Here is a 14554-nt window from a genome sequence, read left to right on the forward strand (position 1 = left end):
AGAGTACCCAAAAGAGATCAAGGGATATTACTTCTACTTTGCTGATGAACAGAAGGTGTTCATCCGCAATAAGACAGTCTTTCTAGAAAAAGAGTTTCTTGGAGAAAGAACTAATGCCTCAAAGATTGAACTTGATGAAGTTTGATTGGTAGAAGAACCGACATAATCTACTAAACTCATAGAGTTGGACTTGATTAGATCAAATCTGAAACCTATTATAGAAACATCTTTAAGGAGATCTAGTGGAGTACCACATCAATCGGATAGATATTATAATTTTTTAGTTTGAGACGATGATCTGGTTGAACTCGATGAGAACAATGAGGATCCGATCACCTATATGGATGCGATACAGAGATCTGACTCTAATAAGTAGCTGAAAGTCATAAAATCTGAAATAGAGTCTATGAAGGTCAACAATATATGGATATTGGTTGACCCACCTGAAGGGATAAAACCCATAGGATATAAGTGGATCTTCAAAAGGAAGAGAGGTGCAAATGAAAAGATGGAGACCTATAAAGCCCATCTGATTGTCAAAAGTTACTGTTCGTGTTATGATATTGACTATGACGAGATATTTTTTTCTGTGGTAATGCTCAAGTTTATTCGGATCATGCTTGCGATAGCAGTATATCTGCACTATGAAATCTGATAAATGGATGTAAAAATAGTCTTCTTAAATGAAAAGCTGAAAGAAAAGGTATATATGATATAACTTGAAAGTTTCATATCCACAGATGAGTATAAGGTGTGCAAGCTTCAGAGGTTCATTTATGGACTTATGCAGGCATCTTGGAGTTGGAACATACATTTTGATAAAGTAATCAGAACATGTGGCTTTATTAAGAATGAAGAGAAACCCTGCATATACAAGTGGATTAATAACTTGGTGATAGTATTTTTTATTTTGTATATGGATGATATTCTCTTAATCGAAAATGACATCTCTGCATTACAGGGAATAAAAGTTTGGTTGTCATCATAGTTCTCTATGAAGGACTTGGGAGAAGCATCCTTCATCCTTGGGATGAAGATCTATAGAGATAGATCTAAATGATTGCTTGGATTATCCCAGTTGATGTACATTGATACTGTGCTGAAAAAGTTCAGTATGGAGAATTTCAAGAAAAGCTATTTTTTGATAGACCAAGAAATTTCTTTTTTGAAGAGTGATTGTTCGACAACTCTTCAAGAGAAAGAGCGTATGAATAGATTCCATATGCTTTGGTAGTGGGATCTATTATGTATGCTATAATATGTATGCGATCGAATGTGGCATACTCACTAGGAGTAGTGAGCAAAAATTAGTTCGATCCAGATGAGAACTATTAGAAGGTCGTAAAGATCATCCTTAAGTATTTGAGAAATACTAAAGATCAGTGGTTTATCTATGGAGAATCTGACTTAAAATTTATGAGATTTATAGACTTCAATTTTCAATCAGATCATGATAACCGCAAGAGCGTATCGGGATATATTTATACTCCGAACGGTGAAGCAATCTACTGGAAGAATTTCAAGCAGCATACTGTGGCCAACTCTACTTACGAGGTAAAATATATCGTGGCATCCGATACTGTGAAGAAAACTGTGTGATTACAAAAATTCATCAACGAGCTCAGAGTGGCATCCTTCTTTGATGGCCCCATCTTGTTGTACTGCGACAACACTGGTGCCATTGCTCAAGTGAAGGAACCAAAGTTACATCAGTGGATTAAGTACATTCTACATCGCTACCACCTGGTCCTAGAGATCATGGATCGAGGTGAGTCGAGCTTCTGAAGATCGATGGAAAGAAGAATCTGACTGACCTATTTACTAAAGCCTTCAATGTCAAGAAATTTGAAGATTATAAATTAAAGTTGGGTATACGATACTGTACCGATTGGCTTTAGTCCAAATGAGAGTTGTTGAAAATTATGTCCCAAAGTCAATCATCAGTCTGTTGACGGTTGAGCTTATTATTGTAATTATATATAAATTATTAAATTAATAAATATTATTTAATTTTTTTATCACTGTGTACATCTTATTTTGAACTCCTACTATGTGATGAAATCTTTAAGACTATTTGATTCGATATAGGAGGATATATCATTTAGTCCTTAAACCTTAAATTCACGATCAAATGATATACTATTATTAGGACGATAGAAATATCAAGTATAGGTTATTGTGTGCTATGTACATTGATTGTCCTCTTAATCAAAGAGTGTAGAGGTACTAACATGGCATGCAAGTGAGATATAGTACATCTCACTGAATGTGACCAACTGTTGAGCACTCTACTGTCAAGAGTAGCTCCCGAAGGATATGGGTATAGTGTCCCTCTGACCTGAGATCACCATGGTGACTTACAAGCAACTCACTGTGCTTTAGTGCCAGGCTACCTAAATTTTTAATTTAGTGATGAAAAATTTTTGGACACAGTCAAGTACTTGAGAAGTCGATGTGTGAGTCAAGATGGAATTGACCCCTTCGAATAAATAGGAGTTAGCGTATCAGTGTATTTCAATCAGTAAAATCTCGATTGGGGTAATCTATGTGATGGATTTGAAAAATTAAAATATAATGTGAATGACCATATCAGGGTTGATAGTTAAATCCTAGGTCACCTTGAGCATTTGGATCAAAGAGATAAATTATACGGTAACCATATGCCAAAAGGTTCTTGAATAATGCTTCGCAATCTTTCGACCTATCCGGACATCGGGTATCATTGCTAGATGGTCACTTTGATTGGTATAAGAAGATTATTTCTATATTACTAACTTAAGTTCGAACCTATAGGATCATACTCAAAAGAAATTTCTGATTGATCATATGACTGATCGATGATTAAGAATAATTTTAGGATAAAACAGTCAATTCTATTGATAATTAATCATGTGCAAAAGTTGTAATAAATCAATTTGCTAATTATTAGTGAATTATAAAAAGATTGATTAGTAATTATATTACTAATTAGCTCAATTTAATTAAGCATTGTGGTTTGGATCAAATCTAATTGAATTAGATTCAATTTGGTTTGACCTGATTAGGTTATGAGATGACCTAATCGCTAAGGGTGTTCGATTCCTGATTTGATCAGAACTTGAGCTCGATTAATTTTTAATTTGATTAAAATTTAATCAAAGCTATTTACTACCTAATTAGATTAGATTTAGTAGTCTAATTAGGTCTAGCCTAATTTGGTTGGATTAAGAATATAATTGGATGAAAAAATAATTCAAATTCAAATCCCTTGTGCCTCCTTTCTCTGCACCCTCTTATTCTTCATGTGAGAAAAAATTTTTACATAAATTTTTCCCATGCCTAGAAGCTTTTCTATATTCATATCTAATTTTATTTAAATTAGAAATTGGTTGGTTTAAATTTGAATTCAAATGGATTTGAATTTGAATAAAAATCTAGAGTCTAAATTGAGTTAGACTCTTCTCTTCATGCCATCACCTTTCTCTATGCATAAAGTATTTTTGTGTGAGATTTTTTATACCAATCTAATGTTGGCCAACCCCTCTCTAAGTTTATAAGATAAAAATAAAGTTTGATTTAAAATTTAATTTAAATTTGATTTGAATTGGTGATAAGGATCAACCAACGTTTGAAATTGAACCGAAACTACCTTTTCCTTATCCTTATCTTCCATGGGATGCTACCCTTAAGAAGGGATTAGTTTTGTGTGAGATCAAAAATGATTTTTGGTGTGAGAAACTTGAGAGTTGGGGTGTGAAAAGTTGAGAGTGGGTTGGGCTTTCGTGTGTGAGAAACAGAGGAAGTGTTCTTCCTCTCAGGCGTGAGGTATAGGGTCTAGGGTTTCAACTCTAGATTTTGTGAGAAGAAAAATACAAGAGTGAGTCTTGTTCAATCTATCACAACACTACCTCTTTGTAAAGCTTTATCTTATGATCTAGAGAAGTTTGGGAGATCCAAAGAAAGGAGCTTGGATCAGCCATCAGATCCTTCGACGTGAGCTAGTACACCTACGAAGGAAGATCCGATCAGGGCTTCGAGTGGATGATCTGTAGAGGTCAGACGATCTGTGCAGCTGCTCGACATCAGTGAGAGCTTCATACTATATCTACCAATATCAGAGATCATCAATCCATGAAAAGGTAATGAATTTTAAAGTCAACTAATGTAATCCAAAGGTTAGATCAGATTCAAGACATCGATATGATCGATATAGTTTTTTATTTTATATTAAATTTTATATATAAATTTTTTATATCATAGATCCTTAATTAGTGGTTTAGATCTGATCTAAGATATGTTTAGAAGATTAATATATTTAATTTTTTATTTTTTGCTGTAAAATTTTAAAAATACATGCTTTGAACTATCCATTTTTTCTTCACATGGATCATAGATCAGAAACTATTTATCCTTGGAATCGAACTTGAATCTCATGTGTAGTGCTAGCTAGATATAGTCAACTCTTCAATCCTATTTGACCCATAACTTAATTTTCAATTAAGTTAGCTTATATGTTCAATCAAGTCAAGTACTTTCAAATTAGATATATAAATATAGGCGAATATTTTCTTACGGTGTCTGACTTGAAAAGAATATGCCCTACAAGTCAATCAAAATTTATATTTTTATAAATTTTTTCTTGTAATCTTCTAGACTTATATAATTGATATTTTATAAATAAATTTTTTTTTTCATCATATGCTGTATTTTATTTTAGTAATGATTATGATAAATCTCATAAATCAGGATAATGATTTTAGGATTATGATGAGATCATACCTATAAGATCTAAAATCTAAAAAATTTTGATTTAACATATTCCTAGTCATAGAAGCATTGAGTAGGGGATCAATATTCTTAATGGACTAGCACTTCCTATGTGTGCTCGATGGAGAGGGTGGCTGATCTCATAAGCCACTTGTGTGAGATACTAATACAAGAAAATGGATGCTCATTAGAGAATGAGTTCATTGAATTAATCTGACTTAAGAAATATCTTATAAAATCTACTTATCTATCAAAAGATATTTTCTTATAGTGAGAGTTGTGCATATAATCCTTTGACCTGAGACTACTATAGAACTTTGTATACATGATGAAGGAGGAGAAATATTTTCTCCACATAGGATCTTCCAGATTTCATCAAATCTGGGGTGAAATAATTTTAAAAAAAAATTTATCCTACATATTTCAGATCTAATTCTCTAGATCTAATTTTATTATTGGATATTTAAAATTTAAAATTAAATCTAAAACTATGATAAAAGAAAAAATATCTCAAAGGTAATCTGATTACCCTGTAGATGATCTCTGAACAGCTCGAGGTTCTGATGTAGCCATGCAAGCGTCTGGCCTCTACTAGTATCCACTCAGGTAGGATCTAGAACATCCTCTCATTGTGAATCTATACTCCAAAAATTAGATCTAAATCTGATTAGAAAGTGCTTCAGAACTCCTTCTGAAGTTGGAGCAGCAGCCTGTCGAAGATGTCCTGCAGCCTTCTGTTCCAGGCGTCACCATGCCTTATATCTTTGCCAGATGGATGTCCAACATTTTGGACATGAAGAGGGGAGGAAGGAGAGCAGGGAGGATGTGGAGAAGAGGGTAGGGGGCGACAGCTATTGGGTTTTGTGCATAAAATAATTTCTTCCCCGAAATCTAGGTGTAGCAGGGTTTATATAGACCCTGTATGCTGCGCAGTGCCACATCATTCAACCAATCAAAAAGTTTCAATAAATTTTGGAAAAATTCTGATTGGTGGAATGATGTCCAAGTTTATCAAGACTCTTTAGTTTTTATCCATTTGGGGTGCCCACTTAAATCCAATTGGGCTCATGCCATAATCTAATTATGGCTCCCAAATTTGATTGGGTTTTGGCATGTGGACACTCCACAAAAATCTTTCAATGAGCCCTCTTCAGTTTAAGACCCATATGTCAACTTTTGACAGATGTCCTAAAATAAAATTGGCAGGTGCTAGAAATTAGCAGGTGTTGTCTTCAATTCATCTCATGAATTAAGACAAGCCTTTTCTGAGTTGGACAATCTTCATTTAGACTGAGAGAAACCTTTCTAAGGTTCTCCGGATGAGTCAATATTGAGAATAGTATCCCAAAGCCAATCGTCAGCCTGTTGACGGTTATGCTCATTTTTGTATTTGTACATGAATTATGAATTAATAAAAATTATTTTGGCATTTTTCATCACAAAATATTTCATCTTCTAATGAACTCCTATGTTGTGGTGAAGTCCTTAGGACTATTTAGACTCGACAAAGAAGAATTTATCATTTAGTCCTTAAATCTGTTCGTAATCAAATGATACGTTGTTACTAAGGATGACAACGTTTATCAAGCATAGGTCGTTGTGTGCCATATAGGTTGGTTGTCCTCTTAATCAATGAGTGTGGAGACACTGGTATGGCATACAGGTGAGATGTAAGGGTACATCTGCACTGAACATGACCAACTCCAGAGCTATTTTTGCTGTCAAGATTTGCTCCGATGAAATATGGGTATAAATATCCCTCCGACCTGAGACCACCACGATGACTTACAAGTAACTCACTGCACTTAGGCACTGGACTACCTGAATTTTTAATTCAGTGATGGAAAGTTGCTGGGTGTAGTCAAGTACTTGACTTGTCGGTGCGTGTGTCAAGATGAGATTAACCACTTCAGTTTAGGAGCTGTGTACAGTCATATTTTAATTTAGCAAAACCTTGGCCAGGGTAGTCCTTGTGAGGAGTCACAGGACTGTTTGAGTTGAGCACGATTCAGATGATCTGATCAGGGTTGACAGTTTAACCATGAGTCATCCTAAACACAGGGGTCAAAAGGATGAATTATACAGTAACCATATTCATGTAGGTTCTGAGTGTTGCGATTGTGACTCTTTGACCTATCCAGATGTCGGGTACCATTTTTAGATGGTCACTTCGATTAGTACAGGAATTGGTTCCTGTGCTACCGGCTTAGGTTCGAACCTGCGGGGTCACACACATTAGAGGTTTCTACCTGTTCTGATGGCTGATGAAGAGTCTTAATACTCGTGGACTATGAGTCCTACGTGTCTGGGACTCTGTGATCGAGAATCAAGATTCTTTGACCATGAGTCTCACACATTTTGGGTACCAGGGTCAAGAGTCCCACTGGTTTGGGACTCTTCGATCAGGGTTACATATCGATGAATTCTGATGCCCGATTACCCATCGGATTTGGACTCAATATTTATGAGAGATTTTATTAGTGATTTGATCACTAATTAATTCAATTTGATTGAGTAATTATTTTTGGATCAAGTCCAATTGAATTGGATTCAGTTGGGTTTGACCCGATTAGGTTAAGAGTTGACCTAATCGTCGAGATGGTTTGGTCTCTGATTTGATCAGGGGTTGGGCTTAGTCAATTCCTGATTTGATTAGAATTTTATTGAGCCTAATTAAGTCTAATTAAGTTAGGTTTAAATTAGTTTAATTGGACTTAACTTATTTGGTTCAATTAGGTTGGTTTAAATATTGAAACCACCTTGACCCAATCTCCATGCGCCACCTCACTTCCATTGCACCCATTTGAATTCATGAGAAAGAACTTCTCATGAATTTTTTCCTCATGCCAAGCCCTCTCCACACCCCACTTTAATGTTTCAAATGAATGGATAAGGATGATTGGTTGGCCATTCAAATTCAAAATAAAGTTTGAATTTGAATGGGCAATCAATCTTTGTGCCTTATCCCTTTTTTTACACCCCATTTATTACATGAGAAAAATATTTCTCATGAAATCACTCCATGCATAATTTTAGCCATGCCTCATGCCTTTAGTGGATAAGAGATGAGTTGGTGTCCATTTGAATTCAAAATTTGATTTGAATTCAAATGTGTAATTACTCATCTTTATCTTTTCTTTTGGATAAGACGTTTGAGGTTGTTATAAAAGGAGGAGAAGAGTGGGGCATGTAAGAAGAAGAATATTTTTTTGGAGAAAAATTTTGGGGCATGAGGAAGTCTTGTGCGTGAGAAGGAAGTCCATATCCTTCCAAGAGAAAAAAAAAAAAAGAAAGAAAAGTGGGTGCAAGGTTTCCAATGAGTTCTCTAGAGTTTTAGCCTGGGGTTCGGGAAGTGAGAAAGTGAGCTACGAGTGTCGTGAGGCTACAAAATTTTAGAGAGATCTTCAACATCCTCTCAAGCATATCTGTTGATGATTCGAAGCATTCAAAGAATCGACAGACATCGATCGAAAGAGTTTGATCAGCATCGGCCGTCAAAAGGGCTCTACAACGAGCTAGCACTCGTGAAGAGTCGATCAGACTGGGAGCTTCATGTGGATGATCCACAGAGGCTAGACACACTATGTGGCTACATCGTGATGATCAGATTCTTCCGACGGTAATCAGATTGTGGCGATCTACAACCTGCACAAAGGTATTGTGTTCTGAACACATTACAGTAAAGTATTTACTGTTCGAATTTAAATTTTAAATTTAAATGAATGCATGCTATATATCATATTTAGATCTTAGTGTAGGATAAATTCATATTAATTAATTAGATTAAGTAATATTTTTCCACTTTAAAATCATAATTTTGAAAAAGTTTTAAAATTTTCATTTTATCCCTGCACTGATTTCCCTACAAATGGTATCAGACTGGGTTCTTAGATATGATATATATATTTGCATGCGTAGATTAAGTTGTAATCTAAAAGTTTAAATTTAAAATTTTAAATTCAAAATTTAAAATTTGAATTTTGAAAATTATTCGAAATTCAAAATTCAAAAATTTAAAATTTAAAATTTAAATTTTGAAATTTGAAATTCAAAATTTAAAATTTAAAAATTTAAAATTTAAAATTTGAAATTTGAAATTTGAAATTCAAAATTCAAAATTCAAAAATTTAAAATTTAAAATTTAAAATTTGATTGAAATTTTAAATTTGAAATTCAAAAATTTGAAATTTAAAATTTATTTGAAATTTGAAATTCAAAATTTAAAATTTGAAATTTGAAATTTGAAATTTAAAATTTAAATTTTGAAATTGGTATATTTAGATATACTTGATCCAAGTAGCAAGTAATCGAATTGGGTTGGTTGCCATGGCCGTCCGATCATAGGAGAAAAGTAGGGTTTAAAGGTCCTCTCCTCCCATTCGATGGGGTCTCCTATGGCGGTAGGGGTGCCGCTGCAATTATATCCCATGCAGATGAAGCAGCGAAAGGAATTAATTGTAAAGGTTCAATTATGAAATTTATCATGAATGTATTAGATTAGATCTAAAGGAATATTCATGATTTATTTTGATTGAATTATTTTCTGTTATATAATTAGCAATAGGATTGCTATTCATGAAATGTGCTGATCTATTTGTGAAATGAGTCAACATATTTGGTGAACAGAAAATAAAACCTTTCAAATTTAAAAATTATTTTCGAAATGCCAAACCCTGACCCATCAGTCTAAATACTTAATTAAAAGAATTAAGTGTTGTCTAGTAGGTCTAGAATTTTGAATTAAGACCTAAGACAATTGCATAAACTTGTGGGTCAATGGGTTAGATGGATCAGGTCCATAATTGGGTTAGACCTAAGGTTAGCTTAAAGAAATGGACTAAATTAGAGTAATTGATCAAATCTAATCAAAAGTTGAATTAGATTAGGTTAAGGATACTCTAGACTCAACTCCAATAGTTGTAGTTGAATGGGTCCATGTCTTTAACTAGATCAAGATGGACTTAATTCATGGCTACGCGGTGGAACCCTATTTACTAAGTTGATCAAATTAAAACTAATGAACCGATTGGTGTCTAAGGTAAGTTTGGCAGTTTGACCAGTGGTTTTTAAGCGGGAGCTACTCGCAGTGATTCGATCTCTGACGAGTTAATGGCTTATCCCCACCACTGATCTCACTTATCTGGCCAACCTGGTGAATTAGATTTTGATTAGATCACTTGATGATTAGGGCTCACCCATGTCATTAGGTAAATTAGTTTAACTGATTTAGGTGCTCCTAATGCCAGCTTTAATTAAATCTTTTTTTTAATCTGACTTGGTGAAGTCAGTGGGAGGATTGAAATTGGCTGGATATTATCTTCTCATCTATCCTTTAATAAAATTCTCAAAAATTATTAGGTCCCTAAAAATGATTAAGTTATATTGATAACTAAGTCATAGCCTCCCATTAAGTGAGTGATAATGAGTCCATTAGTTTAATAATCATTGGAGGCCCAAAGGCCTGGTGCTTATTGACTAATAGAATTATCATTCATAATATGATAATTTGGTTTGAGTCTTTCTGATGGTGGTCAGGTTGGTCGGCCAAAGTCAGGCCTGATCATTTATTTGTTCGATTCACCAAATCAAATCATGCTAATGGTTGGACCTAACCAGATCTTTTCAGTGGAGGCCAAAGCCTACTGATTAGGTTCTGGGGCAAAAATAATTACTAGAAGTTATTTAGAGAAACAACTGGTTATGAACCTACCCATAGATGCACATGGGTTGACCAACCAAAGTTGGGCTCGTATGTAGTCTGTGTGGATTCTAGTACCCACTAAGAAATTAAAGTAATTCCTCAAATTGAAGGTTGAGGCTACCAGTTCGTATAAATACTGGGAAAAACTTTAGACTAAAGTCTAAGTCTTTAGTATTTATAATTTATGTACTAATAGAGGTTTGGTTTTCCTTTATGCAGCTATGGCCACTACCCTGTCTCTCCGGTCATTATTAGATAATGACAAGCTCATGGGACCTAATTTCGATAGCTGGTATCAAAAATTAAAAATCATCCTTGAGCATGAACGGATTCTTTATGTAGTAACGGATCCAGCACCTGAGGAGCCAGCCCCGAACGCTAGAGGGACGGTCCGAGACACTTACCAGAAGTGGCTCAACGACCGCACCACCGTTTGGAGCATTATACTGGCGGCAATGAATGATGAGTTCAGTCACAAGTTCGAGAACGTCCAGCCACAGGAGATGCTTCAAATATTGAATGACTCCTTTGGCATGCTTGACGATGTTGAAAGGCACAAAACTAGTTGTGCCATTTTCAATGCTTGGATGAGGGATGGAGCCTCAATCACTGATCATGTACTGTACATGATCGAAATGATTGAGCGCCTAAGTAAACTGGGCTTTTCCCTGCACGAGCAGCTCGGTAAGGATGCGATCCTTAATTCATTGCCCAAGTCCTTCCTCCCCTTCCTTACTCATTTTCGGATGACAAAGCCTGCAGTGAACTACCACGGCTTGTTGGGGTTGCTGCAGAACTTTGAGAAGGATCACCAGCTCCATAAGGAGTCGGTGAATGTTGTAGGAGGGTCTTCTTCTGGTCGTCGACCCTTTAAGAAAGGGAAGAAAAAGAACAAGAAGAAGAAGAATAAGAAGGTGCAGCTGCATACTGGGATGTCTGCACAGGGTCAGACCAAGAAGCACAAGCCCGACCAGAGCCAGGCGGAGTGCTTCTTTTGCAAGAAGCAGGGGCACTGAAAGAGGAACTGTCCTCTATACATTGCCTCCCTGGACCCAAACAGGCCAAAAAATAAGCAAGGTACTTATATGATAACACCTTGCAACTTTTTCATTTGTGATACTACTGCCTGAGTATTGGATACCGAAAGCCCTTATCATATTTGCAATTCGATGCAGGGTCTACAGGTCAGTAGGAGATTTGATGAAGGCGAGAGATTCTTGAACGTTGGAGATGGAAGCAAAGTTTCAGTTCTAGCATTAGGAATCATGAACCTTGTAATCAATTCTCGAAATATAATTCTGAGTGAATGTCACTATTCTCCAAACTTTTTATTAAATATTATTTCTGTAGGCCTTTTGGCCATGAACGGTTATCAATTTTTAATAAAAAAAAATATTTGCAATATCATTTTGAATGGTGTTACAATGTTTGTTGGACAACTTAATAATAAAATTTACTTTCTATCACAACCTGTTAATGTGGTTCAAACCTCTGGTAAACACCCTAGAATAGATAATGTGTCAGAAGTCTACCTTTGGCACTGTAGGCTAGGTCATATCAATAAGAACAGGATAAACAGATTGGCTCAAGAAAGAATTCTTGAAGTAGGTGATTGTGAATCACTTCCAACCTGTGAGTCCTGTCTTCTTGGTAAAATGACCAAATCACCTTTTACTGGAAAAGGTGAGCGAGCTAGTGAACTCTTGGGTCTGGTACATTTTGATGTATGTGGACCTATGAGCTCAAGTGCAAGAGGTGGATATTTCTACTTCATAACCTTCACAGACGACCTATCGAGGTATGGGTATGTCTATTTAATGAAGCAAAAATCAGAGTCGTTTGAAATATTCAAACTATTTCGAAATGAGGTAGAAAAATAAACTGAAAAGTGTATTAAAACTCTTCGATCTGATCGAGGAGGTGAATATCTTTCCAATGATTTTCTGACATATCTTGGGGAGAATGGGATTCTCTCTCAATGGACTCCTCCTGGAACACCACAACATAATGGTGTATCTGAAAGGAGGAATTGGACCTTGTTGGATATGGTTCGATCCATGATGGGGTTGGCTGGTCTGTCGATCTCTTTCTGGGGATATGCACTCGAATCGACTTGTTACCTTCTAAATAGAGTTCCGAGTAAGTCTGTAACCAAAATGCCATATGAGATATGGATAGGACGTAAGCCAGTACTCTCGCACCTTAGGGTTTGGAGGTGTCCGGCTTATGTTAAACGTTTAATTACGGACAAGCTTGGACATAGGTCTGACAAGTGTAACTTTATAGGATACCCAAAAGAGATCAAAGGGTATTACTTGTACCTAGCTGATGAGCAAAAAGTGTTTGTCAGCCTTAAGGTAATCTTTTTGAAAAAAGAGTTTTTTGGTGAAGGGACTGTTGCCTCTAAGGTCGAACTTGATGAAGTTCGATAGGTGGAAAAATTGATACAAGTTGCTGAACCTAAACTGGATTTGGTTAGATCAGATCCGGAGCCCATTGTTCAAGCACCCTTAAGGCGATCTGATAGGGTACCACGTCAATCGGACAGATATTATGGTTTCTTGGTCTGGGACGGCGATCCTATCGAACTTGATGAAAATGATGAGGATCCGATCACCTACATGGATGCAATGCAGAGATCCGATTCTGAGAAATGGCTGAAGGCCATGAAATCCGAAATGGAGTCCATGAAGGTCAATGATGTGTGGACATTGGTTGACCCACCCGAAGGAGTAAAACCTATAGGGTGTAAGTGGGTCTTCAAGAGGAAGAGAGGCACAGATGGAGAGGTGGAAACCTATAAAGCCCATCTGGTTGCCAAGGGATATCATCAATGTTATGGTATAGACTATGACGAGATATTTTCTCCTGTGGCAATGCTCAAATCCATTCAGATTATGCTTGCGATAGCTGCCCATCTGGACTATGAAATCTGGCAGATGGATGTGAAGACAGCTTTCTTAAACGGAGAGCTGGATGAAGAGGTGTATATGATACAACCTGAAGGATTCACATCCACAGATGAGTCTAAGGTGTGTAGACTACAGAGGTCCATTTATGGACTTAAGCAGGCATCACGGAGTTGGAACATACATTTTGATAAGATGATCAAGACGTATGGCTTCGTTAAGAACGGAGAAGAGCCCTGCATTTATAAGTGGGCTAATGGTCCAGTAGTAGTATTTCTTGTATTGTATGTGGATGACATTCTCTTAATCGAAAATGATGTCCCTGCATTACAGAGAATAAAGATTTGGCTGTCGTCACAGTTCTCCATGAAGGATCTGGGAGAAGCTTCCTACATCCTAAGGATGAGAATCTATGGGATAGATCTAAAAGGTTGCTTGGTTTATCTCAGTCCACGTACATAGATACTATGCTGAAGAGATTCAGCATGGAGAATTCCAAGAAAGGCTATCTTCCGATAGGCCATGAAATTTCTCTCTCGAAGAGGGATTGTCTGACAACACCTCAAGAGAGAGAGCGTATGGGTAGGATTCTATATACTTCGGCAGGAAGATCTATCATGTACGCCATGACATGTACATGACCAGATGTGGCATACTCACTAGGGGTAGTGAGTAGATACCAATCTGATCCAGGGGAGAATCACTGAAGGTTGTTAAAACCATCCTGAAGTATTTAAGAATACTAAGGACCAGTGGCTTGTTTATGGTGAATCAGACTTGAGACTTATAGGGTTTACAGACTCTAGTTTCCAGTCTGATCACGATGATAGCAAAAGTGTGTCGGGATTTATTTTTATCCTTAATGGTGGGGCTATCTGCTGGAAAAGTTCCAAGTAGCACACAGTGGCTGATTCAGTTTGCGAGGCGGAGTATGTCGCTGCATCAGATGCTGCCAAAGAAGCGGTGTGGCTGAGAAAATTCATCACTGAGCTCAGAGTAGCACCCTCCCTTGTTGGTCCAGTTCTGCTCTACTGTGACAGCTCTGGAGCCATGCTCAGACGAAGGAACCAAAGGCACACCAGCGGATGAAGCATATTCTGTGCCGCTACCATCTCATCCGAGAAATTATGGATCAAGGTGACGTCGATCTTTAGAAGATCGACGGGAAGGAGAACCTGGCTGACCCATTCACTAAAGA

Source organism: Elaeis guineensis, chromosome 14, assembly GCF_000442705.2.
Source record: "Elaeis guineensis isolate ETL-2024a chromosome 14, EG11, whole genome shotgun sequence".
Taxonomy (NCBI): domain Eukaryota; kingdom Viridiplantae; phylum Streptophyta; class Magnoliopsida; order Arecales; family Arecaceae; genus Elaeis; species Elaeis guineensis.